Source organism: Choloepus didactylus, chromosome 2 (assembly GCF_015220235.1).
Source record: "Choloepus didactylus isolate mChoDid1 chromosome 2, mChoDid1.pri, whole genome shotgun sequence".
Lineage (NCBI taxonomy): Eukaryota > Metazoa > Chordata > Mammalia > Pilosa > Megalonychidae > Choloepus > Choloepus didactylus.
The window spans coordinates 169,800,757-169,828,581 of NC_051308.1; the positions used below are offsets into that span (position 1 = coordinate 169,800,757).

Genomic DNA, 27,825 nt, shown 5'->3' on the forward strand with positions numbered 1-27,825 from the left:
GAGTTTTCTTTTTGTTTTTTGTTTTTTTTTGTCTTTATTTCTTTTCTGGAGTAATGAAAATGTTCTAAAAATTGGAAAAAAAATTAACTGTGCTGATGGATGCACAGCTGTTTGATGGTACCATGGGCAAGTGATTGTACATGCTGGATCTTTGGATAATTGTATGGTATGTGAACAATCTCAATTAAAAAAAAATGAGAAAAAAAAAAAGCTCCCAGGGAAATCCTGACAATCACCTGAAATTAGAAAAACCAGTGGCCTACAGGTTAAAATCTAAATACCCTGGGGATGCAGAGAAAGTTTGAAATCATCTGAAGGCAGCCTACCTTTCCAGCAACATCTCCTGCAGCCTGGCAGCACTTTGTCCCCTTCAACTCTGTGATCTGTAACAGTGAACTTCGCCTTCCTTTTCAAGCCTTTCTTGAAGTAGTGGCTTCAACACAAACTTGTTCCTCTGCTCTAGGATGGCTGTTTGCTGCCCTTTGTGTGGCAAACTCCTAGCCAGGCTTCACTTCCTAAGTGAAGCTTGCCCAGTTTCCCAAGATGTAATTAGTTCTCTTCTGGGATCCTACCTTATCCCTAGTTCTGTTATAAAACTTATTGCATTGTTTTAGAAATTTCTCTTCACCCATCTCCTAGTAAATACCCAGAAAGAATAGGTATGGATATCTATATTTATTTATAGTTAATATTAATAGCTAATATTTATTTATAGTTAATATTAATAGCTAACATTCATCAACAATTACTGATTGTCAATAATGAATAGTATTTACTGATTTTTACATATGCTTACTGTTTTAACTCTCACAACTCTAGGAGTTAAACACTATTATCTTATTCTACTATAAGGAAACTAGAACTTGGAGAGCATAAGTAACTTGTTCAAGCTGGTAAGTGATAGAGCTGGGGTTCCTTCTGGCTCCAGATTCCATATGCTTAAACATCTGTGTGCCTAGGGCGTGGCACATATTAGGTACTCAGAAAATGTTTGTAAATAAATGAGCTGTGTACCACAGTGACCACTACTCTATGAAAAAAACAAAATGAGTAAAAGACTTGAACAGACATTTCTCCAAAGAGGGTATACAAATGGCTAAAAAGCACATGAAAAGTTGCTCAACCTCATTAGTCTATTAGGGAAATGCAAATCAAAACCACAATGATACATCATTTCACACCCACTACAATGGCTACTATAAAAAAAAAAAGAACAACAGATAATAACAGGTGTTAGAGAGGATGTAGAGAAATAGCAGCACTCATTCATTGCTGGTGACAATGTAAAATGCTGTAGCTGCTGTGGAAGACAGTTGGACAGTTCCTCAGAAAGCTAAGTATAGAATTAGCATAAAACCCAGCAATCCCTCTATTAGGTATATACCCAAAGAATTGAAAGTAGGCACTCATTTGCACACCAATGTTCATGGTGGCATACTCACAGTTGCCAAAAGATGGAAGCAACCCACGAGTGCATCAACAGATAAATGGATAAACAAATTGTGATATATACATACAGTGAAATATTATACAGCATTAAAAAGAATGAAGTTCCAGTTTATTCATGGATGATCCTTGAAGACATTATGTTGAGTGAAATAAGCCAGACACAAAAGAACAAATATTGTATTATCTCACTGATACAACATAATTAGAAAAAGCAAAGTCATAGAGTTAGAATTTAGAATATAGGTTTATCAGGGTCTCGGTTAGGTATAGAGAATAGAAAGTTAATGCCTAATTTGTATATAATTTCTATTTGGGTTGACTGTAAAGTTCTGGAAATGGATGGTGGTGATGGTAGCAGAACATTGTGAGTATATTTAACAGCATGTATGTTAATGTGGCTAAAAGGGGTAAGTTTTAGGTCATATATACGTTACTAAAATAAAAATTAAAAGATAAAACATAGGACTGCACAACACAGTGAACCCTGTTGTAAATGATGGACTATAGTTAATAGTACAATTATAAAATTATTTTATTTCAATTATGATCATTCCTGAATTATAATATATGAACCACATTAGTGAAAGGTGTTAATAATAGGGTGGTACATTGGAATCTATGGACTATGGTTAATAGTACAATTTTAATATTACTTAATCAGTTGTAACAAAGGTACCACACTAATGCAAAGTGTTAATAATAGGGGTGGGGTATATGGGAACATTGTATTTTTTACATGATTTTTCTGTAAACCTACAACTTCTCTAATTTAAGAAAATTAAATTAAAAAATTAAAAAATTAAAAAATCAAAAAGGAAAGAAAAGCAGAGGTGGGCAAGAGTTGAAAGGCCAAACGGTGAATGAAAGCATTTTCCTTAACTGAAAAATCATTCAATATTTTTTTCAACAGGTATTTATAGCATATTTGCTGTGTGCCATACCTTTGTGTTAGGAATTTGAACAAAACCCTATTTTTCAAACTGCGCCAATAGTAATTATACCAGTGTTATTTTATAGTGGAAAACTGTGCCTTATGACTTCAGCTAAAGTTAAACCTAGTAAAGACACTTTATTTTGTATAATACGGACCAGTCCAGGTCTGTAGTAACTGCTAGATTGTTCCTCTGTAATTGGATGGCTGCTGAATCTTTTAAGGACATACCACTATTCATTTACTCAGCTTCTTCTCCATCATTCAGTGAAAACTAAACCATCTGTTGTAAAGAATATAAGGCTTCCTGCTCTCAATTCTGTCTCCTGCTTCCCCCACTAAATGCTGGTTGTCACTTTCAATTTGGAAAAACATCATTATACTCTCCAATTCCTCCTTTAGAATTTTCTTGTGAGGATCTCAAAGCCCTTTATCTACTTGAGGGAGACAAAGCGATTTGTCTAGGGGATTCAGTTTTTGTGTTAGCCCCATTTTATAGACTGGGAAAATTGAGATTTCAGGGAGTTCCAGGGCTTTGTAGTCATCACTTTGAAGGTTAGTGCCAGTCAAGAAACAAAGTATGAGTTGTCAACACTGGACATGGAAAAATGTCTGTGGAAAGTCTGCCAAATTTTCAGAAAAATGTTCACAGCATTAAAATCTAACCTAATGGCTTTCATGTCAGCTGTAGCTGACAAGTTTTCAGCACTTTTCCGCTTGCAGGATGTGGGTGGTCTCCAAGCTGCAGACCCTGGTAGAGCTGCCTAGTGAACAGGATGGCACTGGAGAAGAGAGGCACTTGGGGAACACAGGGGCAAAAAGGGTGAGCTGGAAGCCTTTTCCAGTTTAACTAGACCTCAGAAGGGACAACCTGGACCTTAGAAGGGAAAGCATAAAACAAGCTATTAATAAATGGAGCTGGGACCTGAAGTTGTAATAGAAAAGGCAGAAAATCCTCATTTGGACAACGGGGATGGAAAATAAAATTTAAAAAAAAGTAACATTAACTCTAAAAGATAATTATAAAAACATTACTATAAAAGAAACCATAAAACAAGGAGTTTAAAAGTGAGTTAATTTCAAGTTCTCTTAAAATACTTTTTATTCCTTCCCTTCTTTTCCTTTTCTTCCCTTCTTTCCTCTTTTTTCTCAGCAGCTTCTCCAACATCCATCAAAGATGGTCTGTGGAATATTGCCAAGAAATAGCTCAGCAGTTTGACCCTTTCACATCCTGATCTATGAGATCAATCTCTGAGACCCCTGGTAAAATGACTCATTCCACTCAATTTAGAAATTTAATTTTTCACTTTCCACTCTCTTTTAAAATAGAAAATAAGCCTCTTAGCAATTCTGGGACACACCTGGGTCTTAAGAACTGAATCTGACTCATTGTTTTTAAGAAAACATAGCCTTTGTATCATGCTTAGTTATTAGCTGGACAAAAAGTAATTAGGGTATATTAAAGAACAAGACAATTGGTGGCTTAATTGTGCAAACCCAAACTACTGATTTGTTAATAAAATGAATTTTTTGTTCTGAATGACCAAATGCCACTCTCATTGTTTGAAGAATATATCAATCTGGCTTGTACTCCAAATGTGGCCTCTCCACAGAAACCCTAGGAGGTTCTGGCTTGCCCTTTTTATTGACAGATTTAGATCCCAACTATATAAGGCCTATCTCTTAAGTCTCTTTGTTAGGGACCAGCAATAAATTACCTGAGGTCAAGTTCTGTTTATACAGTGGACTGTTCAGAGAGAATTACCTTCTTGACTTAATAGCTTCCTTTCGGGTGACATTTTTCCCTGAAAGAAGACAAATTGTCTAAGGTCAGCCTGCAGATCAGCTCCGAGTGTAGGAGGAAATTGTAGTGGATCAGCTAAATTGCACCAGCTCTACCAACCAGCATCAGGCAGCACGCCGCCAGTCAGAGGCCCGCCCATAGGGACACAGCCCAGTGGCCTAGAGGCCGCTCCCTGGAAGAGCAGAGGTTTAAAATGTCTTTGGGCTGCTCTCAAATATTATTCCTGCCCAAAAACCTCTCCATCAATGAAATGAGATCTGGTAAACTGTTGGATCAGTGCTGAGTTGTTGCATGGGTTTCTTTTCACTCCATCTACTGAGGCTAATTTGGGAATGCGATTGGGGAGAGAGGGTGAGTCTCAGTCTTAGTTTGCGCTTGAATCTGTTGTGTGTCATTTTCTGGAGTGGTCGGGTGAACCCCAAACTGCCATTTTTACTAAGGAGGAAGCTATAAAAGTTAGAAGTGGACTTAAAGCAATTAATAGGCTTCAGGACATTAAAAACAGAGTAATTTATCCTCACTGTCTTCAACATGAAGAAATGCAAAAAGATAATTCCTTCAATGTACATTCCCCTACAAAAGAACTGGTGGATTTGCCAAGTAAGTGGGTACTTTACTCCTTTAAAGGGAAAACAGAGATAAAGAGAGAAAAATAGAAATACAAGTTCTTTTTAATTAAGCATTCTATCCTTTGAAGTTATTCTGATTTTTTTCACATTGATGATGTAATTTATGTAAATAATCATCTATCTATGAAAGGAGTGTGTCTGTCAAAAGCTGAAATAAAAAACATCCGTCATTTTGAAGTGATTAACATTCTCCAGATGTTTAAATCATCAGATTTCAGGAGTTTCTCTTTGTTGTGATAATGATATAGTATCCAGAACAAGAATGTTTACTTTTTTGTATGGGTCAAACGCAGATTTTTCACAATCCTATTAAGGCATGCAGTTCATTGTAATTGTATGTGCAGATGAAAGCATGTTCAGTTATTATTATTCCCCTTAATTGTAAACTGCTGCTGGTAATTTTACTGTAAAGCTCAAACAAAAGGAGTGTACTTGAAAGGACCACCACTGCCCACTTATGTAATCAATTTATATATGTCAAGTTTGTACTGGGATGGTTATCCCCTTCTGATACCAGACATGTGACGTGCTACCACCCTGCAGCTCGGGGCCATATATGCATACTGCTGGCTCCCTTTGCAAGCTGCTTGGAAATACAGTACATGTTGGTGATAATGTTAAATGACAGTTTCAAACTATTTCCCTGAGGCCTGTTTGACCCTTGGGTTCAGGGTAAAACAGGAATGGTTCCGCTTACCTTCAAGGCCTGAGCATCTTCACTATTGGCAGATTTAACTTAGAAGCTTAGAAAAGCTCCCTGGAGATGCAATTACTCTTGTTAGGGGACCTATTGTAACATTAATGACATGTACGCGACACGTAGGCACTTGATTCATAAAGTTGGGCTCAACTCATGTCTAGCACTACCCCCACCCACCCACACATCCTTGCTGGCTTCAGATCTGAAATGCTTATAGGGATTTATTAAAACCGTTTGACTAGGGCATAAACTGACTACATGCCTATTATGTGCTACCTAAATGCGGACAAGACTGAGAGGGAGGTCTCAAATTCCTGTGTGCCCAGCTTGGTCTCACTGAACTGCATTAATTAAGAACAAGGAATGCAGAATGATTTCTTAAGAACTCTGCATTAGTAATAATATCTCTGACCTGTTTTTCTCTGTTTAGCTCTTGACATATAAATGCAGAAATTTAAAGCAATAATACCCCATCAATGGCCACACAATTTGTTCTTGAACTTGCCAACGGAGGAAGGAAATTTCTTCCTTTAGAGTTTTATGTGAAATCAAAGCCCTGTAAGGGTTAGACGATGATGAGTCAGGCACTGAATACCTTCTTTCTTACTGGACTAAAGCCTTGGTAATAGGCTAATAATTAATAGTTACCATCTGCTATCCCTTGTGCCCAACCTTCAAATCATTCTCCATTTGTATCTGAACACACACATTTCTTTTAATCATTCCATGGCTACTTAAGTACTCTGATAAGCCTTGGGTTCCTAAAATGTTTCCAAATCATCACCATCTGACATGGGCCCTTGAATTGGGACTTTATTAAAGAGGAAGTATGTATAATAAGTGACAAAAGGCTGGAACATTGGACAGTTTGGGTAACTGAGGCCCACTTGTTTTGTCCAAGCATCAAAACAGCCACCTGAGCCAGTCCTTTAGCTCTCCTGTTTTTACCTTTTTTCCTAAGAATTTTAATGGCCTCTTCAGTCATAAAAGGATGATTGTCTCAATCCTTCTTATATGTACCCTTCATCTTTCCCCTATTCAGAAGAATGCTGGATCTGACTTTATCTTGGGTACTTTATACAATGTTTCAGTTCTGTTTCTTCCATATATTTAAAGGGTCCAGATTTCCCTAGGAAAAAAAAAGAAAAACTGTGCAGTGAAATCTGGAGCCATGACAATACCATTTCTATTCATCACTGTCATTATCATCACAGCTACTCATCCCTTTATATTGATGAATCACATTTCCTTCTTCATATCAAATTAAAGTGAGATTTAGAAATTAAAAAAATGGATCCAGAGACATTAATGTGACTTAGTAAGGTCTCATATTTGTGCATTCATTTACTAAGCACTTACTATTGCTTGATGCTTGATCGTCTTGTCCTAAGAAAGGAGTGGAGCCAAGATTTGAAACTGACGGGCAGGCAAACTGCTTCTACTACTTCCTAAAAAATTTTTTTCTTACACCTGAACCCATTGCCTTTGAGCATAAAAGGGATTTTTCTGTCATGGTCTGGTTCTATTTTGACAATTAATCCCAAGGAACAAGCAATTCCATGGAACAAAATCTCATGTGGCCATACTTCTGAGGGTGGGAAAGGCGATGGTCATGGAGGAGAAGAAAGAACACACAACTTAAATTTGCAAATTATTATCTTTCCACATTATGATAATTATTTTTGCCTGAGATCCACAACTAATGTCTTTGCTGACACTAGAAATCAAATTACCTCTTTTCTCCAACTCATTGAGAATTTTGTGTCAATCTGCAAAATAGCCCTAAAAAGGTTAATGCCAAACCTTTTTGTCTTGAGCAGTCTTTCACCAACAAGCTAATGTCACAGACTAATGATGCTAAAGAGCTCTAACATGCATGAATAGGTGAAGTTGGACAAACTGCAGGGGAAATATCAGCAAGATGTTTCAACAGTGGCCCATCCTCCCAAATTCCTTGAAAGTAGTCTAACAAGAGACAGAGGCCAATTGCTTATCTTTATATCAAAACTATATTAAAAACATTTCTTAGTGAAGCCTACAGAAGTTCCTTTCTTTGGCTTTTGAGGCTTTTGTATTAATGTACTTTAAGTCTTATGCAAATCTTTCCTGCTTCATTTCCTTGATACAAAAAAGTATGGTGTCCATTTTAATCTGAAATATTTTAAAAGTTCCCATGTGAGTGGCTACAACCTGTTGGCAGAATCAGAATAATGTTTTGTTATACAAATAAACCAAATGAAATTCTTTGTTTCTGTCTCTCTCTCTTCCTTTCTTCCTTCCGCTCGCCTTCTCTCTCTCTTTCTATCCTTCCCGCTATTTTCCATTTGTTTTTCTTGGCATATTGGTCATAAAGGCCCACAGCCTCTCCCTCCTTAGTCTATGTTGGATCTATTTGCTTCTATTTTCATACCTAGGCCTTAGCAACTACTTAGCAATTTGTTTTCGGTTCACTTTTTCATCCCCTGAATCAATGTCAGATTAATCTTCCTCATTCCATTTTCATATCAGTGAATACCCAGTGGCTATTATAAAGTCCAAATCCCTTTACTTGATCTTCACAAAGTTTTCCATTACCTCACTCTCTTAGAACTCATTTCTTGGCAAGTATATTATGTAGCACTTTAGTGTTTACAGTGCACCTTCGTATTTGATATTGCATAGAGACCTCATAAAAATCTTAGTTTTAGATAGATCAGGGTTACTTTACACATCAAGCTCACAGAGGTTAAGTAATTTGTCCAAGAAATGCACAGGTATTGAAAGAGGGTGCTTAAGCTTGAACCCTGGCCTAATGCATCCAATCCTAGGTACTGTCTAATGTGGGGAATGGCAAACTATGACCCAAGTAGCAAATCTGGCCTTCTGCCTGCTTTTGTAAATAAAGTTCGATTGGAACATAACCATGACCATTTCCTTTCGTGATACAATTAAAGATTTGAATAGTCACGACAGACAGTGTATGGCCACACAGCCAAAAATATTTACTCTCTGGCCCTTTCCAGAAAAAGTTAGCTAACTCTAGTCTACATATCAAAAATCTGATCTGATCTTTAAAATAAAATATAAACAAAAAATCGCCTTTAAAAAATTTTTAAAGTAATGCTTATTATATTACTTATTATAATACTTATTGTAATACTTATAAAATAAGTAATATTGATTGTGAAAACTTTGCAAAATATCAAAAAGTTCCAGTACTCATCCTATTCCTCTTGTCTTTCCCCTCCCTGAACAATTGGATCCTAGAGCCCTTGGGTGGGACAGAGCAAGCATTTGTGCGTGGGATGGGAAGTGCAAAGGCCCAGAACAAGGACTCTTCTTACCCTACCCTCTGGGAATCTGAGTGGGATTAGGAGGGCATCTACATAGAAGGACCAGCCTTCATGGGGAGTCAGAGCCCAAGAAAGACGAGGAGGGGCAGCCTGACGTTGTACAGAGCTCCAGTGACGTGACAAGGGCATCCATGTCAGGATAAGAGGGCTAGCCTGCCTTTGGGAGTCAGAGCACAAAATAGGATAGAGGATTGGTTGTATACAAGGGTGTTCATTAAATAAGCAAATATATCAAGGGTAATGGGAGCTAGGTTTCTCAATATCAGAGATGGGAGTTGCGAATATGAAAAGGGAGAAAACTAAAATGAACCCTGTGATGCTGAATTGTAATTGAAGGTATTGGTGTGAACTCATGGATTTCAGTAACTATAGCTAGATATAGAAATAAATATAGATGTAAATATATATGTGTATGCATATATTCCCCAGCTCTGTTCACCGAATAGGGCTGAGAACACCCCAATAGCAATGAACACATTAAACTCCAAGATCTTAGTTTCTAAGTATCATTTACCACTAAAAGGATCCAGGACTCCTTGGATAAATGGCTGATTACACAGTTGCGGCAGGGGAAGTACCAGAGGAACCCATAACATCTTATTGTGACAGAAAACAAACACTCAGTGAATGATGGGGGCATGTCAAAAACACACAGCTCCCACTGGTCAAATAGGAAACAAACTGAGCATCAAAGTAAATAAGTTATTAATTAATTAAAGAAAATAGTAAACCACGAGTCTATTGTAATATAAATTAGTAAATTGAAGTTCAGTGAGGGGCAGAATATTTGCACAGGGCCAAAGTATCTCCCTATAATTATTCATTACAAATGAGAAAAGGGTAACTGTACAGTGGAGAAGGCTGGAAGACACAATTTTAATAAAGTGATCAAAGTGAACACAATCTGTTATACTGACCATCGAAATTGCAAGCTACCTGATAGGATGCTCACATCACCTCTGTGATATTTCTTTTACAGGTGCCTAATCAGAATCTGATTGTGAGGGAATATCAGAGAAACACCTTTTGGGGGATACTCTATGAAATTAGTAGCAGGCAAACTGCAAAAATGTTAAGATCATGAGAGTCATGGAAAGACAGAGCAACCACTCCAGAATAAGGAGACTAGAGAGACATGATAGCTAAATGCAGCATGTGATTCTGACCTAGGTTTTTTGTTTTTTTTTTTTTTTTTTTTTTTGCTATAATATACACTTTAGGGACATTTAGTGGAACTTGAATGGGGTTGAATATTAGATGGTAGCAATGTATCAATGTTATGATCATAAATTTGATAGTTTTATTGTGATTATGTGTAAGAATGCCCTCATTTGTATACACACTATAGTATTCAGAGGTGTTGGGACAACTTGTTGGCAGTTTACTCTCAAATGGTCAGGTAATAGAAGTTCTTGGTTCTCGGGTGCCAAATGGGAACTCTATATTTTATGCATGATATTTCTGTAAGCCTACATCTTCTCTAATAAAAAAATTAAGATTTTCTTTGTTCTGCACTTGCAACTCTTCTGTAAGTTTGAGATTGTTTCAAATAAAGAAATATATATTAATATATAAATATATATTTAAGTTAAAAACAAAGATACACACACACACACATACATATATATATATCTATACATACATACATATATATATACACACACACACATACATACATATATATACATATATATATATATATATATATAAAGTTAAAAGCAAAGAACAAAAATCATTTATGAGCTCCCTATGCAGAGATAGGTAATCTTTGGTGTTTCAATTTCCTATCTGCCAAAGCAAATGCCTTGCAGTGGGTTGGCTTGAACAATGGGAATATATTGGCTTATGGTTTCTTTGTTTTGTTTTTCACACTTTTTTTATTAGAGAAGTTGTAGGTTTACACAAAAATCATGCAAAAAACAGAGTTCCCATATACCACCCTATTATTAACACCTTGCGTTAGTGTGGTACATTCATTACAATTCATGGAAGAACATTTTTATAATTGTGCTATTAACTATAGGCATGATTTCGAGGCTTGGAAAAGTCCAAAATCAAGGCCTTATCAATGTGATACTTTCTCCCAGAAGACTGTGGTGTTTTGGGGCTGGCTGCTGGCTATCCTTGGTCTTTGGCTTTTCTTTCACATGGCAGTGCACATTGTGAATTCTCCTGGCTTCTCCTTTCTCTTCCAGGTTCCACTGACTTTCAGCTTCTGGCTGCTTCCTTTGTGTTTTTTTCTCTGTATGGCTTTCACTCTGTTTATAAATGACTCCAGTAATCCCAGTTAAATCCCAACCTAATTCATTTGGGCCACACCTTAACTGAAGTAATGTCTTGAAGAGATTTTTACTTACAATGAGTCTACACCCACAGGAATGCATTAAGTTTAAGAACAGGTTTTTCTGGGGTAATAACTTCAATCTACTTCAATTGGTAACCTTGGTTAATAGTTTTCCAGCTTTCATTTCTAGTTATATATTTTTAAATATTATTTATTTTAGTGAATTTGATCATACTGTTCTTTAATATTTTATAGTTTTCTTCTTTTTACCTCATAATATATTATGATCATTTTCTCATTTCATTGAATGTTCTTATAATTATAAAATATCTCGTAGTGATCCCTCATATGGATTACCATAATTTATTTAATCAATCTCTTCTTATCATAGAACATTTAGGTTGTTTTTAATCTAACTCTGGTTATTTCCTTACGGAAATTTATAGAAATCTAATTGCTGATTCAAGGCATTTGCATATGCATAATTTTAGAGCTTTTCATACATATTGCAAATTATCTTCCAGAAAAGTTGAACTAAGTTACGTTACCAATATCAAATATTAGTCCCCATTTTCCCACAAGCTCAGCAATGCTGGTTATTAGAAATCATTTCATCTTTACCAAAGAGTCAAGACAAAATATAATTTTAATTTTCATTTTTGCTTATTAAATAGATTGCACATTTTAGATTATTAGTCATTTGTATTTCTTCTTTTATAAATTGCCTTTGTATTTTTTTGCTCATTTTCTGTGACAGTGTCTGTTTTCTTACTGTTTCATACATTCTGTTTATATAGAATGATGTTAATGTTTTTTCTCTTATTATATAGTAGGTATTTTCTATTTATATTGGAAATTTTTGTTTTCATCATTGTTAGGAAACAAAAATCTTCTCAACTGTAATTTTTTTAGAGGTTAATTACTTTTTATTATTGAATTATACTATAAAGTCTTTACTACTACATCTACAATTTAATCAGGAAGAAATGCTTTGCATTTACACCAAGGACACATTTACTCTAGTGGCATCAAACAAACACAGACAAAGACAAAATACATGTTTTAAAAAATAGAGACTACATGTTTTTCCTGGTTCTACTTTTGCTATTTTGGACCATACTTTTCCTCTTAAAGAACTGACCTTACATATGTTAAATTTGATTTATCTTCTCACATTTTTTTAAAACATTAAATGCAGTTTCTCACAATTTCTAATTATAAACAAAAGATTGAAAACAATATGGGAAACAAAGTTTAAAAACAAAATAAGACCTGTTATTACCCTACAGTGTAAAGGTTAAGTAAAACGTGGCCCCTCTGTGGCTCATCTCAAAAAAACACTTTTACTCAGAGGCAAGCATTTCTAATTTAGGAGTAAGTTTCCTACTCCCTCTGCAGGACTGGATATTCAAGTGTTTCTGGTCTCAATTGAAAAGTAAGTGAAAATGTCTATAAAACATCTACAAGCTAAAAATCAGAACAGGGCTAATTAAAATAAAAATTTTGTGCTAGTCTAAATATATATCTTCAGTTTCTTCCTTTTTCAAAAGTATCATTTTTATTGCAAATGATATTTTAAAATAACTTACATTTTTAGTGTGCTTTATGTTCAATAACTAAGTTTCAAACTCAAATGAATAAGTTTAAAATTTTTAAGTTTCACTTGATTCTACTGAAATTTCAATTACCTACTACTTTACTTAACCAAGTTATACATGAGGTAAGTTTCAGCTAAAAAAAAAAACCACCACAAAGATAAAGTTAACCATTTCAAGGGTATACAAAATCATAATGCCTTCCTCATATTCTAAGTTTACAACTTTATGAGTTAACTATTGTGTATCCAAGAAAAGTTTGCCATGTAATTTAATAGCAAATTTTTTGTACTTTTAAATCAAATTATGTTGGGAAATATAAGGCAAAAGACTTGGCAAAATTTATGTTTGGTGACAGAAGACAATGCAATAATGAATCCAAATGGAACATAAGACCAGTGTTTTAAGTTTCTAACTTCTAAACACACACACTTATCTATCTGAAAAACATTTTTGTAGCAAATTGGACAGAATAAATGTTTTGCTATAAATAAAGAGTACAAATTTCCAATTATGGCCTGATAGCCAGCTAATAGCTTTTAAAAACATGTATAGCCAAGTAACTGTGTTCTAAAACATATATGTTGGCACTAAAAGATCCCTGTTAAAAATCAACAGTATTTAAATGGGTCTTATTGAAACAGGACTTTCATGATACTAGAAATCTTTTAAAAAGTGAGTATAATAGGGCTACAACAACATTACTATTAATAAAAATTACAGAAGAGATAATTGCTGTACTTTTCCCCAAAAACACTGTCAAACTTTGTTGAAGTTGTGCAACCCCAAATTACTTTTCCTCTTACTGAATTTCATTATCTTTCACAAATATCTAGTTTTTAATACAGCAGAGAATGAAACTTGACATCTGTTCTGTAAGAATTCAAAGTAGTTAAATGTGTAGCTTCACATTATACTACCATGTTTTGCCCTTCTTGTTTTCCAAATACCCAGAAACAATATACATTTTTTCTCAAAAATGAAATAAGATGTCCACATAAAAAAAAATAAGGCCTACAAAAAAGTTCCAGAGATAAAAAAGGTTATTCATATGGCACAAAGTGATCTCCTACTAGTCCAAAGTCCAAAACATTTAAACGAAATCCATTTATATGTCTTGTTTTCTTTTCAATGGAATATTTATCAAGGTGAAATCACGTTATTTTTAGTTCTTGAGTCAACAGGTGTACAAATGTTTTTTTATACAGTTATTTAAAATAGGAGACCAAATAGAGCATGCCAGAGAGAAAGCATACAGTCAGATTTTGCAGAGTGATCAGGAAGAAAATTAGTGAAGGAATTTCCTTGGTTGGTGATAGACAAAAAGCAAAAAAACTGCCACAACAACAAACAGCAAAATTTTTAACCACACGGAAATGATACGTCCCTTTTTTGTTTTTTCTGACTTGACATCTGCCAAAGGAACATACTTAGGGACATATTTAGATGAAAAAGACTCTTCCATCCTGAAGTCACTGAGTTCTAATGGCCAGCCTGCAGCCCCTTTGATTGGCCTACGACAACTAGCGCTAATTCCTGTTGGTTTAAATGCTTCAAAGGGAAACATTTCCTTAAGAGTATCCCTTTCTACTTTTCTTTCCTCTGTTTTCTCAACCACTTCAGCTCTCGTCAATGGTTTCTTTGGTGTTCTTCCGGGTATGTCTGAGAATTCGATGATTGGCAGAATAGGAGCTGCATGCTTGAAATTTCCAGTCACCCTATTAATCACCCTATTAACAACTAAGGTTTCCTTGCTTGAAGCCATTTTAGTTTCAGCTGTGGGAGTACTCTCTGAAATTACTGCACCATCTGTATGAAAATTTTCTGAAGTTTCCACCCTTTTCCTTGGAGTTCTTCTCCACCCTCTTGTAGATTCCCTAGTTAATGCCTACAGAGGTCCGCCTTTTGAAGATCCACTTGTCCATTCAGTCTCAGTCATTCCAGCTTGAGAATAGCTCTGATTGTGTTCAAATCTTTGCTTGAGTATTACTGGAGTCTTTGTTCTGCCCTTTAGTGGTTCTCTCTTCTCAAGCTTGAACTCTACTTTAGAGTCGTCTTTGTTGTCACTGTATCTGTCAGAGTCGTTACTCCCATTCTGCCTTTTATTTTCAGCTGAAGAAGCAGCTATTGGCTGCAAGATCATTGTAGATGATCTTGATTCTGTTCCTTGTTCCCTCAGTTTTGGCAGCTTTTCCTCATATAGCTTCCTGGTTGTTCCTACAATAGGACCAGGATTCACTCCATATTTCACAAGTTGATCCAGAAGATCTTCATTAGTGAGTTCTGTTACATCTAGATCATCTTTATCTTCTAGTCTGGGTTTATCAGTTTTCTTTGTGGCTTTTCTTCAGCTTCTCTTTCATCAGCACCGAGGGGTCTTCCAGGAACTCCGGCATCTCTGCGGCGAATCCCCTTCCCTGCAGGCTTCATACCTGCCACTAGGAACGGAGTGCTCACTCCTTGCTGGGGGCCGCGCTGTCGCCTCCGAGCCTCCCGGCTTCGGTCCCTGAGAAGCGCTGCGGAGCAAAGCAAAAACTTGCAGACACAAAACAAAGCAAAAATTCCTCAACTGTCATTTGACTTTTAATATTTTTTATATTTTTATGATGTCAAGTGTATTTGTTTTACTTGGAGTCAAGTTTAGAAAGTTATTTGCCACCTGAAGATCAGATAAGTATTCACCTATATATATTTTAAATGAATTATTTGATCTGAAATTATTTAAGTATACAGTGTGAGGTGAGGATATAACTTTTTCTGGAAAAATACCATATTGTGAAGATCTCATTTTGAGTCACAGAAGACAACAAAACTACAAACAAAGAACCCTGCTCTGTTTGATCTGCTCTGGTCTCTGAAGTTCTCTCTCCGTCCAGGATAATCCTTGTTTATAGGCCTGGTTTCTTGGACCCAGAACAGGAGCTAGCTCAAGAAATAGAATATGGCTATACAGTTAGGGGTGCTCAATCCGAAGCAGTGAGCTTTACACATGATGGCACTTGCAGTTTTTCTGTTTTTAGTTACTATGTTGATGGGGGAAAAATCTATGCTTTTATACTATAGGAGAATAAATAGAACTGCAGTTATTGAAAAGAATACACCTATTCAATACAATATCTGTAGTATTAAGAGGCAAAGGTATCTTGGTGTGTGTGATGCATATTGAAAAATCAGTGATTTTTTTCCAATAACTTACATGCAAATGAAATTTGGATGAGTCTAAATTTAGGCTGAAACAATTTACAACAATAATAATTAAGATGACCCCTTTTTGAGTCTGGGTGACTCTTAAATTTAGATTTTATTTTTATCAAAACATGTTCATAGATTTAAAGAGTCAAACACTAACAATAACACTAACAAAAATCATAACAAAAAGTGTGGTTGGGATTTGTGTTTTTTGCCAGATATTTCTTATATTTTTTTTTTTTTCTTTTCATTTTTCAATGATTTTCTGCTTTGGAAGCTAAGGACTTTGTATTTTAGTATCTTTAACCTTACCTCTCTTCATTATTTCAAAATAGTTATAGGCATTCCCTGGAGATGTTGTGGGTTTGATTCCAGGCCACTGCAATAAAGCAAATATCATAATAAAGTGAGCCACACAAATTTTTCTGTTTCCCAGTGCATGTAAAAGTTATGTTTGCACTATACTGTAGTCTATTAAATATGCAATAGAATTGTGTCTAAAAAAATGTATACACCTTAATTTAAAAATTCTTTTTTGCTAAAAAAAACTAACCATCATCTGAGTTTTCAGCAAGTCATAATCTTCTTGCTGGCTGATAGTGATGTCTGCAGACTGATCAGGGAAGTGGTTGCTGAAGGTTGGGGCAACTGTGGCAATTTCTTATAATAAGATGACAACGAAGTTTGCCACATTGACTCTTCCTTTCATGAAAGCTTTCTCTGTAGCATGTGATGCTGTTTGATAGTATTTTACTCAAAGTAAAACTTCTTTCAAAATTGGAGTAAATCCTCTTAAATCCTGCTGCTTCTTTATCAACTAAGTTTATGTAATATTCTAAATCCTTTTTGTCATTTCAACAATGTTCACAGCATCTTCACTAGGAGTAATTTCCATCTCAATTAACCACTTTCTCTGCTCATCCATAAGAAGTGATTCTTCATCTGTTAAAGTTTTCTCATGACATTGCAGCAATTCAGTCACAACTTCAGGGTCTACTTATAATTCTAGTTCTCTTGCTATTTTCATGACATCAGCAGTTATTCTGTCACAAATGTTTTCAATTGACTTTGCCCGGATCTATCAGAGGAATCACTATTTATGTCAGCAATAGCCTTATGAAATTTAGTTCTTAAGTAACAGGACTTGAAAGTTGAGATTACTCCTTGATCCATGGGCTGTGGAATGGATGTTTTATTAGCAGGAATAAAAACATTAATCCCCAGTTTACAGAAATTTGAATGCCCCCTCTACTTTCTGAAACAGACTTTCTTCTCCTTCTGGGTACTCTATTACATGACTTAAAGCTGGTAATCCTTTGCCCCAGGCTGCTTTACTTAATTGTTTCTTACACTGATTTGGCTTTCTGCAAGCTGCTTCTGCCTGCAGACCAAGTTGTAGGAGAGAGAGAGTCAGAGATGAATTTTCAGGTTCAGTCTTTCTGGCTGCCCCTGAATGATTGGAAGCAACGTACATGCACAGCAGTATGTGCATAGAAGTTACTCTGCTTCACTGAGTTGCCTGGGGGTAGTACACCAAAGCTTGAGGGCAGAACAAGAGAGCTGAAAAAGTCCAATGCAGCCACCTGAGGGCAGTGGACAGGGCGGGGACACTGAAGAATCCCATTCAAGGTTTTCTTGGATTTCAACTACTGAAGTCTGAGGATAGGGCAGGAGAGCTGAGAAAAACTTTTCTAAGACATTCTGGGCCTTCATAGAGTATAAGCAACTCATATGAAGGTAGCAGCAGGGCAACAGGGAGGCAAGAGATCTAAGGTGCAGTGCATAAAGACTAGTAAGACTGGAGAGCAAAGAGAACTTCCAATCAACCCAGAGAATTGATTCTGCCCTAAAATATTTAAGGCCAGTAGTGAACTGCATCAAAATAATGCTGTGTAAAAGACCAAATCCACCTAAACCGCAGGTCAGATTGATTCAGCTACCCCTCCCCACTCCAGCACCCTAACTGGAAAAGTAGTGTATACTCTTTTTTGGAGGTAAATATTAACTTTATTCTCTGTTTTTTTTTAATCCAAAATATCTGGCATGTAATAAAAAATTAAAAGATACACAAAGAAGCAAAAAATTGTGTTCAAGAAAGGAAGTAGTTAGAAGGAGCAGACCCAGGGATCATCCAGTTATTGGCATTATTAAACCTGGACTTTAAAATAACAATGACACAACATTGAAGGGTCTAACAGAAAAAGCAAAAATTATCCATAAAGAGATGAGAAATTTAAGCGCAGACATGGAAATTATACAAGAGAGTCAAACTGGAATAGAGAAGCAATTTTGAATGGCATGGTGCTTGGCACTTAGACCCATACCTAAGTAAGCCCCATGGACTAGTTCCAAGAGAGAGGGCTATAAGTGAAAAAGAAGAAAACATTGTCTCGTTCAAAGCACTATAAGACATTGGGACAAGGGCAGGTTTGCAGATGCATCTAATAGAATGTAATGCAAACAGTTGAACACATATGTCACTTTACCATACTTCTTTGACACATTGAGGGATTCATTGGGACACTGGAGATAGCAAGCACCTAGTAGAGCACTGGTGGGACTTAGGCGGAACACCTGGCATTCCTTGGGAACAGTAGAATAGTGAATATCTCAATTTAGTTCATTCTTTGTTTGTAAATATACATTTATCTTCTGAGGATTCCTGGGAACATGTACAGAGGTCTTGCACAGCATGTGGGGAGCAAAAAACAATGAATTCTGGGTTATTATTGTTAATATCATTCCAACTATAAAATAGACTGAGCCTTCTTAAACTCAGCTTTTGAGAATTAAATCTATTTCCTTTCTTCCTGAACTTTTATGATTGGAAAAATTGGGTTCCTTCCTGTATATAAAGTTGTTCAGTTGACATAGCCCAGTCATTTAAGACATTAAAAATATTCATCTTGTTTTAGAATGAGTCTTATTGATTCAAACCACAAGTACTGCTCTAGTATTAACAGTTCTGTTTGTTTCTAGGAGAACTTTCTTATTTTCTTAAGGCCATGCCTTTTAGCCTTTCATATTTTCCTTTTATAAAAGCTACTGGGAACCTTCTTAGTTACCTGACATTTATCTAGACAATGTCTTGTTCTCAATTAACCTGTTTTTTATCTGGTGAAATTGTTTCAGTTTGGAATATTGACTGTACTTAATAGACCTTCCTATTTTAATTGACTACTTATTATCACTGTATTTCAACTTCACTAGGTTGATTACTATCAACAGCTTTAACTTGTCATCGTTTAACTCAGATTTCAGTATATTGATTTGAACAAATTATGTGGCTCTGTCAAAAATGGATTAATTGTGTCCTTAATATTCAGTTATAATCCTAGCAAAGCCTTGATGGAAAGATACTTTTAAAAAAGTAATCCAGGTGACACATAGTACCAATTTAAGAAAAAAATACAGATAATGACTTTTTCTACTTGTGTAGGCCACATACCACTTGCCATTTTTCAACATTGTATTTGCAATAATATTTATTTCAGTAAGATAAAACATAACAATGGTAATTCCTGAATTCTTGGATATATTCAGGGTTTTGTTAATAAACATTGAAGTTTACCATGAAGTCATGGTAGTCTTCAATATTTTATGCAGTTGCATGTGCTTTTTGGATATTGGTGACTAAATTCATAGTAGTTACTCATACAAAAGTGGGAAAGAAGTAAGAGGCATCTAGAACAACCAGACTGCCTTATAGGTATAACTTGTTTATGATACATCACAAATGCCACATGAAAATCAGAACTTGCCAAATAAACCCATTAAGAAGTAGGCATTTCACAAATAATGTCCTGCAATGAGCTTAGGAGGGCAAATTTCAGGGTCTCCTGTCTGAGAATAAACTTCCCTGTGTCCTAATTTTTCTTTAGCCATTTACTCTTAATCAAAGGTAGAAACACAATGAATAGGGTTTTGTGGTTTTAGGTCTCTTAATACAAGTGCATTGTTTAAAACCATTTGTGACCTTAGCAAGGCTGATTTTGAGTCCTCCTACCCTAACTAAGAAAAGATTCAAATGATATGTATGGAGCTAGAAATGAAGAGTTGAAAACAAGCAAACAGACAAAAACCCAATACTTGTTCTCTTAATGAAGGCTGTTAGGTTATTTTAAAGGAAATGGACTAGCAAAACCATTTCATCCTTTTCTCACACTGACCCAAGCATAATAGTTGATTTCATTTTTAACATTTTACTTCTTTCTTTGTCTGTCTCTTTAAACAGTTAAATTTAGAACTGATGGAATATTGTGCTCCATTAAAAGTTTGAAAGAGATTTTTTCAAAATTTAAACATTTGTGCTTCAAACACACCATCAAGAAAGGGAAAAGACAACCCATACACTGGGAGAAAATATTTACAAATCATATATCCAATAAAGGACCTGTATCCAGAATATATAAAGAACTCTTACAACACAATAATAAAAAGACAGTTAATGAGAGGAGAAAGAAGATGGCAGCATAGAGATGAGTGGAAGTTAGTTAGTTCCCCTGGAACAACTAATAAACAACCAGGAACAACTAGTAAATAATCTGGAATAACTGCTGGGGGACAACTGTGACTGTTCACACATCATACACCAACCTGGATTGGGAGGAATACCTGAGATTGCAGCATAAAATCTGTAAGTAAAGACTGCAGACCCAAGCTGGGAGCCCTGTCCTCTCACAGCAGCCCGAATTGCAAAACCTCACTGTGATAGAGAGCAGCACTCTCTGAACAAGCGAATATACCTTAGTCCAGCTCCAACTGGGGTTTTGATTAACAAAATGTGGACTGCTCAATACAAGCTACATATCCCCAACAAGCAGACAGAGGCTTTTAGTGATGACTAGCCTTAAGGAGCTGGAGGACTTCTCTGTGCCAGGAGGAGGAGCCCAGAGGACTGGGACTGGGTGCTGTCTCTATCTGGCAGGTGAAACTGGGTAGACTGTGGGCTGGCCCTGAAGGGGGGCTTTCTTTCCCTTTTTCTCTCTCTCAACCTGTGTGGCTCAGTGGAGAAAGCCACAGCCATTTTCAGTTCACAGCTCTCTGACCCAGACAAGGGTGGAGATAGCAGAGTCAGAGAGACAAAGAACCTATTTAAAAGCTGATGATTACTCCTTAGGGGGTGTATCTTCCCTAAGAGGAAGGAAGTAGTAACTTCCTACTACTACTGGCCTCCCGTTCAGAACCAGAACTCAGAGCCTTGGGGAAAACAGCCAAAACAGAAACTAAGGAATAAGGGGGCCACACCTCCTTACACCAGTCAGGAGCTACAGGCTGACAGGCACCACCTGCTGGGCAGGTTAGGGAAAGCAGCAGTTGAAGCCTCACGGGGTGTGTTGATCTAAGACACACCATCAGGGAAACCTGATACTGAATATTAACCCCTTCTGAGATCTGAGCCCTTTCTGGTCTGTGAAGACATGATTGGGGTAACCAAGGAAACCAGATACCTAGACAACAGAAAACTACAACCTACATTAAGAAAAACGAAGTTATGGCCCAGTCAAAGGAACAAACCTACACTTCAACTGAGACACAGGAATTGAAATAAACTAATGCTAAATCAATTTAAAAAGTTTAGGGAAGATATGGCAAAAGGAATGAAGTGTATAATGAAAACACTGGGCAAATATAAGATAGAAATCGAAAGTTCGAAAAAAACAACTGGCAGAATCTATGGAAATGCAAGGCACAACACAAGAGATGAAAGACACAATGGACACATAAAACAACAGATCTCAAGAGGCAGAAGAAAACACTCAGGAACTGGAGAACAAGACATCTGAAATCCTACACACAAAAGAACAGATAGGGAAAAGAATGGAAAAATATGAGCAACATCTCAGGGGACTGAATGACAGCATGAAGCACATGAATGTACATGTGATGAGTGTCCCAGAAGGAGAAGAGAAGGGAAAAGGGGCAGAAGCAATGATAGAGGAAATAATCAATGAAAATTTCCCATCTCTTATGAAAGACATAAAATTACAGATCCAAGAAGCGCAGCAAACCCCAAACAGAATAGATCTGAAGGCCTATGCCAAGACACTTAATAATTAGATTATCAAACATCAAAGACAAAGAGAGCATCCTGAAAGCAGCAAGAGAAAAGTGACCCATCATACACAAAGGAAGCTTAATAAGACTATGTGTGGATTTCTCAGTAGAAACCATGGAGGCAAGAAGGAAGTGGTGTGATATATTTAAGATACTGAAAGAGAAAAACCACCAACCAAAAATCCTATATCCAGCAAAACTGTCCTTCAAATATGAGGGAGAGTTTAAAATATTCTCTGACAAACAGACAATTACAGAGTTTGTGAACAAGATATCTGCTCTACAGGAAATACTAAAGGGAGCACTACGGACAAATAGGAAAACAGAAGTGAGAGGTTTGGAAGACAATTTTGGGTGATGGTAGCACAGCAATGTAAGTACACTGAACAAAGATGACTGTGAGTATTGTTGAAAGAGGAAGGTTAGGAGCATGTGTAACACCAAAACAAAAGAGGAAAGATAAAGACTGGGACTGTATAACTCAATGAAACCTAGAGTGTTCAACAATTGTGATAAAATGTACAAGTATGTTTTTCTATGAGGGAGAACAAATGAATGTCAAACTTGCAAGTTTAACATATATTTAATATATATGCTTCCCTTAATATAATGAAGGCAACATACCAAATCTAAATGCATATAAGAGGGGGACGTAAGGGAGAGGTATGGGACTCTTGGCATTGATAATGTTGTTTGACTCTTTATTCTACTTTAGTTTAATGCTATCTTTCCTTTCCTTTTGTTGCTTCCTAGCTGTCATGTTTTTTTTTCTCTTTCTTTTTTCTTTTTCTTTTGTCTCTATACCTTCTTTGACCCTTCCTACTTCTTTGTGGAAGAAATGGAGATGTCCTTATATAGATAGTGGTGAGGGTGGTGAATTCATAAATATGTGACTATACAGGGAACCATTGATTGTTTACTTAGGATGGAATGTATGGGATGTGAACAAAACCATCTTAAAAAAAATGGATTTATGAAGAAACCTTGAGGGCACTATATTGAGTGAAATAAGTCAGACGAATAAGGACAAATATTGCCAGGTCTCACTGATATGAACTAATTATAATATGTAAACTTGTAGACATGAAATGTAAGTTACCAGGATATAGAATGAGTCTAAAGAATGGGAAGCAGTAGCTTATTATAAGCAGAATGTTCAACTAGGGTGAACTTAAGTGTTTGGAAATGGACAGAGGTGATGGTAGCGTGTTGTGAGAATAACTAACAGTGCTGAATATTGTGTGAATGTGGTGGAAAGGGGAATCTCAGTGTCACATATGTCACCAGAAGGAAAGTTGGAGGTTAAAAGATGGGAATGTTAAAAACAGTGAATTCTGTGGTGGGTAATGTCTGTGACTAATTGTACAAATATTAGAAATCTCTTTCATGAACTACAACAAATGTATGACACTATAACTAGAAGTTAATAATAGAGGGGGATATAGGGAGAAAAGTATGCCTAATGCAAACTTTACACTACAGTTAGTAACATTTTAACATTCTTTCATCAACTGTAACAAATGTTCTATACCAATACTATGAGTCAATAATGGAGGGGGGTGGTTAGGGGTAAGGGAGGATTTGAGTTTCCTTTTTTTTTTTTTTTTTTTTTTTGTCTTTATTAATACTAAAGGGAGTAATGAAAATGTTCTAAAAATTAAAAAAAAATTGGTGGTGATGGAGGCACAGCTGTATGAAGGTACTGTGGGCAGTTGATTGTACACTTTGTATCTTTGGATAATTGTGTTGAATGTGAACAATCTCAATTAAAAAAAAAAACAATTAACTCAATTTAAAAATGGTCTTGAAAAAAAAAGGATTTGAATGGATATTTTTCCGAAGATTTATAAATGGCTAATAAGCACATGAAAAGATGTTCAAGATTATTAGTCATTAGGGGAAATACAAAGTAAAACTATAATGAGATACAATTTTACATTCTGTCACTAGAATGGCTATAATAAAAAAGATGGGCCTTAAGTGTTGTGAGGATGTAGTGAAATTAGAATCCTCATATGTCGCTGGTGGGAAAGTAACTAGTACAGCCACTTTGTAAAGCAGTTTGGCCATTTCTTAAAAAGTTAAAGAGATGTACCATATGATTCAGCACTTCTACTCCAGGTATCTACCCTTGAAAAAGAAAAACATATCTTTACACAAAGATTTGTGCATGAAAGTTCAGAGCAGTATTAATAATATTAAAAAATGGAAATAACCCAAACATCCATCAGCTTGTGAATGATTAGACAAAATGTGGCATATTATTAAGCAATGGCATATTATAAGCAATAAAAAGGGAAAAAGTAGTATACATTCTACAACATAGATGAACTTCAAAACAACATGCACAGTGAAAGAAACCAAATACAAAAGAACACATATTGTATTAATCCATTTATATGAAATGCACAAAAAGGCAAATATAGAGAGAGAGAAAAACAGTAGTAGTTGTCTGGGGCTAGGGTGGGTATGGAAAGTGTCTGCAAATGGGCATAAGATTTCTTTTTAGCATAATGGAAATGTTCTAAAATTGTGGTGATGGTTGTACAATTCTGTAAATATGGTAAAATTCAGTGATTCACCCATAAATTAAAATTGGTGAATTTCATGTTTGGTAAGTTATCTCCCAATATAGCTGGTGCAAAACAAACAAACAAACAAAAACAGATTTATGATGATTTCTGACCCAGATATTGAGGGAACCACGAGAGCGGCATTCTTAATTTTGGTGAGCCTCACGTTATCATATAGGTTTATTATGACCCAGACTTGGGCAGCATATTTAGAAAAAAAATGCAAACTGGGTATTTATTTCATGGAAGTTACTTGGGCATTTAGGTTTTGGGGAACAGGAGCAAAAAAGAGGGTATTGGGTACTGGCTCTCGTAATTGCGTTATATTTTGATGAGGACTGACAGGATCCAGGAGGTGCCCAAGATGATCAGCTAATTACAACCTTGATACTCTAGTCTCTTTGGGGATTCTCTTATGAGCTCCAAAGAGTAGGGATGTGCTGAATCTAACTCCTAAGAAAAATGTTCCCTTACTGTTGACAACAAGAATGTCTTCTTAAAGTAGAAGAGGTATTCAGTAATTTTTAAACCTGAGAAAATGGGGGTCCAATTTCAAAAGCTTTAATACCTTCTTTGTATAAACCAGAATTTTGATGAAAATCTTACGAAATACCTCCCACACACTGCAAACAAAAGCAAACAAAACAAGCCCTTGTTCCTGTAGCATTTCCTAGAGAACAAAAACTATGCTAGTGCTAAAGCTAAATGTGCTCCCAGATGCCTGTCTTAGCTTTGCACACCTACACCTGTGTTTTTTTTTTCTTGCTGGGTTAAATAAAGAAATGGAAAATGTGCTCTAACAGCTTCAAGACTCTGTCCCAACTTATTTATGAGCGTGGAAGTCCAAATTCCAACCTGATTGTTATTTCAAGTGAAAAACTTCTCTCTGAAAATATAAAATAGGCACATTGAGAAGCCAAATGTGCCTTAGTTACCTGCTCCCATCCCCCACCCCTTTTTAAAGGTTATATTCCTTTATGATGGAGGGTAAAAGGTGGCAGCTGTGCCAAAGTAGTGGACCCTAAATCGCTGAGCAAAAATGGGAGGGGGGAGGCTCTGATTGCTCACAGTACAGGAGTGAATATGTGCTCTCAACCACAAATCAAGCAAGTTTAAAAAAAAAAAAAAAAGGCCCAATCAAGGCAGTAATGGCCTCCACTTCACAATCAGACAAGTGCTTCTTACTTGAAAAATCCTACCATTTATAGCTGATTGCTAACCCTGGCCTCATTTCTAATCTAAAGGGCGAGTAATAATTTGGAAAAGGAATTATAACAACTTCCCAACAATTTAGCAAATTGTTATTATTTCAGGGGAAGGGGAGAAGGGTGGAAAGGAGTTGCTTTTGTAACGTGTTTCTCTTGTGGGCTACCATTTTCATGACATCAAATCCCATTGCTTCCATGCTGGAATAGCAACCAATATATATTGGAAATGTGTTAAAAAAAAAAATCAAAACTGAAAGATGATATTGTATGCCATGTCACATGTTTCAATATAGTCAAAGTCACAGGTCCCTAAAGAATGAGGGAGGAAGAAGAACTGTGAATTATTTTGTGCACATTTACATATAATATTCCTAAATAAATTTGGGTGAATATCCTTGAGTATCACTAATTTGAAAGGGATTTTGACCTCTCAGAGAATTTGACTCCCTAAAAAAAAACAACAACAAAAGCTATTAAATGTTCCACTAGGTCTTTCTTTCAGTGCTAATGGATCTGGCTCAGATAAGATTTCTATTACTAGAATAGTCATATACTGTTATGATCTATACTCTTATTTTTGAACCTCTACATCAGAATACACACCCACACCCACACGTGTGTGTGTGTGTGTGTGTGTGTGTGTGTGTGTGTATGTGCTAATCATTTAATTGACATATTGCATCCATAAAAGTGAGGTACCTTTTACATAGGTACTGTTTTGGAAGCTAATGTAATTGTTTTCCACTAGCAAGGGACACACATATGTGTGCACATATAATATTCTCTTCATCTAGCATCTGAAAAAATGTATCTGTTGTGATACTGCATGAAAGAGGTTAAAACCCCTCTTTTGAGAAAGAAAATTAGGTGATAATAATGGAGGACAGAAGGAATATTGAATCACAGATCCAGGAAAAATAACAGAGACCATCCTATTCAACTTCTTAATTATTACACAGATGAGGAAACAGCCCAGAGAGGGTATCAAGTCCCTAAAGGTCACACATCTTGTAAATGACAGAGATTAAATTAAAACTTGGATATCCTTGCTCCCACCACAATGCCTTTTGCATTATATCCTACTCTTTCAACATCATTCTTCAAAATGGCTTTACATTATGCATATCGTAGGAATGTGGCATGTTAGCCTCAAACAGCACAGACATGAATGATTTTTTATAATAGAATATGCTTAACATCAACATACTTCTAGTTTATAGCATGAATAATAATATTCTTTCTGTGTGTTTTGCCACTTTCCATTATCTGTATAATAAAATCTTTAATTGAGAATTTTTCCTTTTTGTCCTTAGGTCTGAGAGTGTTAAAATGTCACCTGTTGAAACTATACTGCATTCTCTTTTATTTTCCAAATTAGGACCGGTTACTTAAAATGCAAAAGACCATTAGTAGCAGAATCAAAACACTGTGTGGTTCTTTCTTTTCTCCTTTCAGGTAGGTGATCAACAGAAGAATTCTCGGGGCAGAAGCAGTCCTGTGCAGCCTAGCTACACATATAGGGCAATTAAGGTGTCTGGAAAACTGGGCTATAATTCTGATTATGTTAAAAAAAAAAAAAAAAAACTTCTATCATTTGAATCAATATAAGCTTTATAGACATTTTTAATTATTCATTCATTTTTAGTTGACAAAATAACTTTCCTCTGGTATTTTCCATATGTCTAGCAAATACTAGGTTTAGAAAATACATCTAGTTTTTTAATCAAAGGAAATACTTTGATTTTAATTGAAAATGTTAAACACAATACATTATGCTTTCTGAGGCACAACAGATTTTAAACAGATCTAAAAAATTGGATTTAGAAAAACAAATATAGCTATCTTTATTTATATGTGTAACTAGAGGAAAAAGGCTAAATTTTTAAGATACCCAGAAATGATTTATAGCTTGCAATTACCCACTCCATTCAATATAAACAAGATCATAATTCATATTACATAATCTATAATGCATTGGAACATATGTAATGCTATGGAGAAAAAAAGTTTTCTTTATATCATCTCTCATGACATGCACAACACCACTGCCCTAAGAGAAATTTTTAAAAAGAAA

The 27,825-nt window shown here is 35.8% G+C and overlaps 1 pseudogene; it reads right to left on the reverse strand.

The window, feature by feature from the left end:
- Positions 1-12,825: 12,825 nt before the first annotated feature.
- Positions 12,826-16,235, reverse strand: LOC119513813 (annotated as a pseudogene).
- Positions 16,236-27,825: the final 11,590 nt, after the last annotated feature.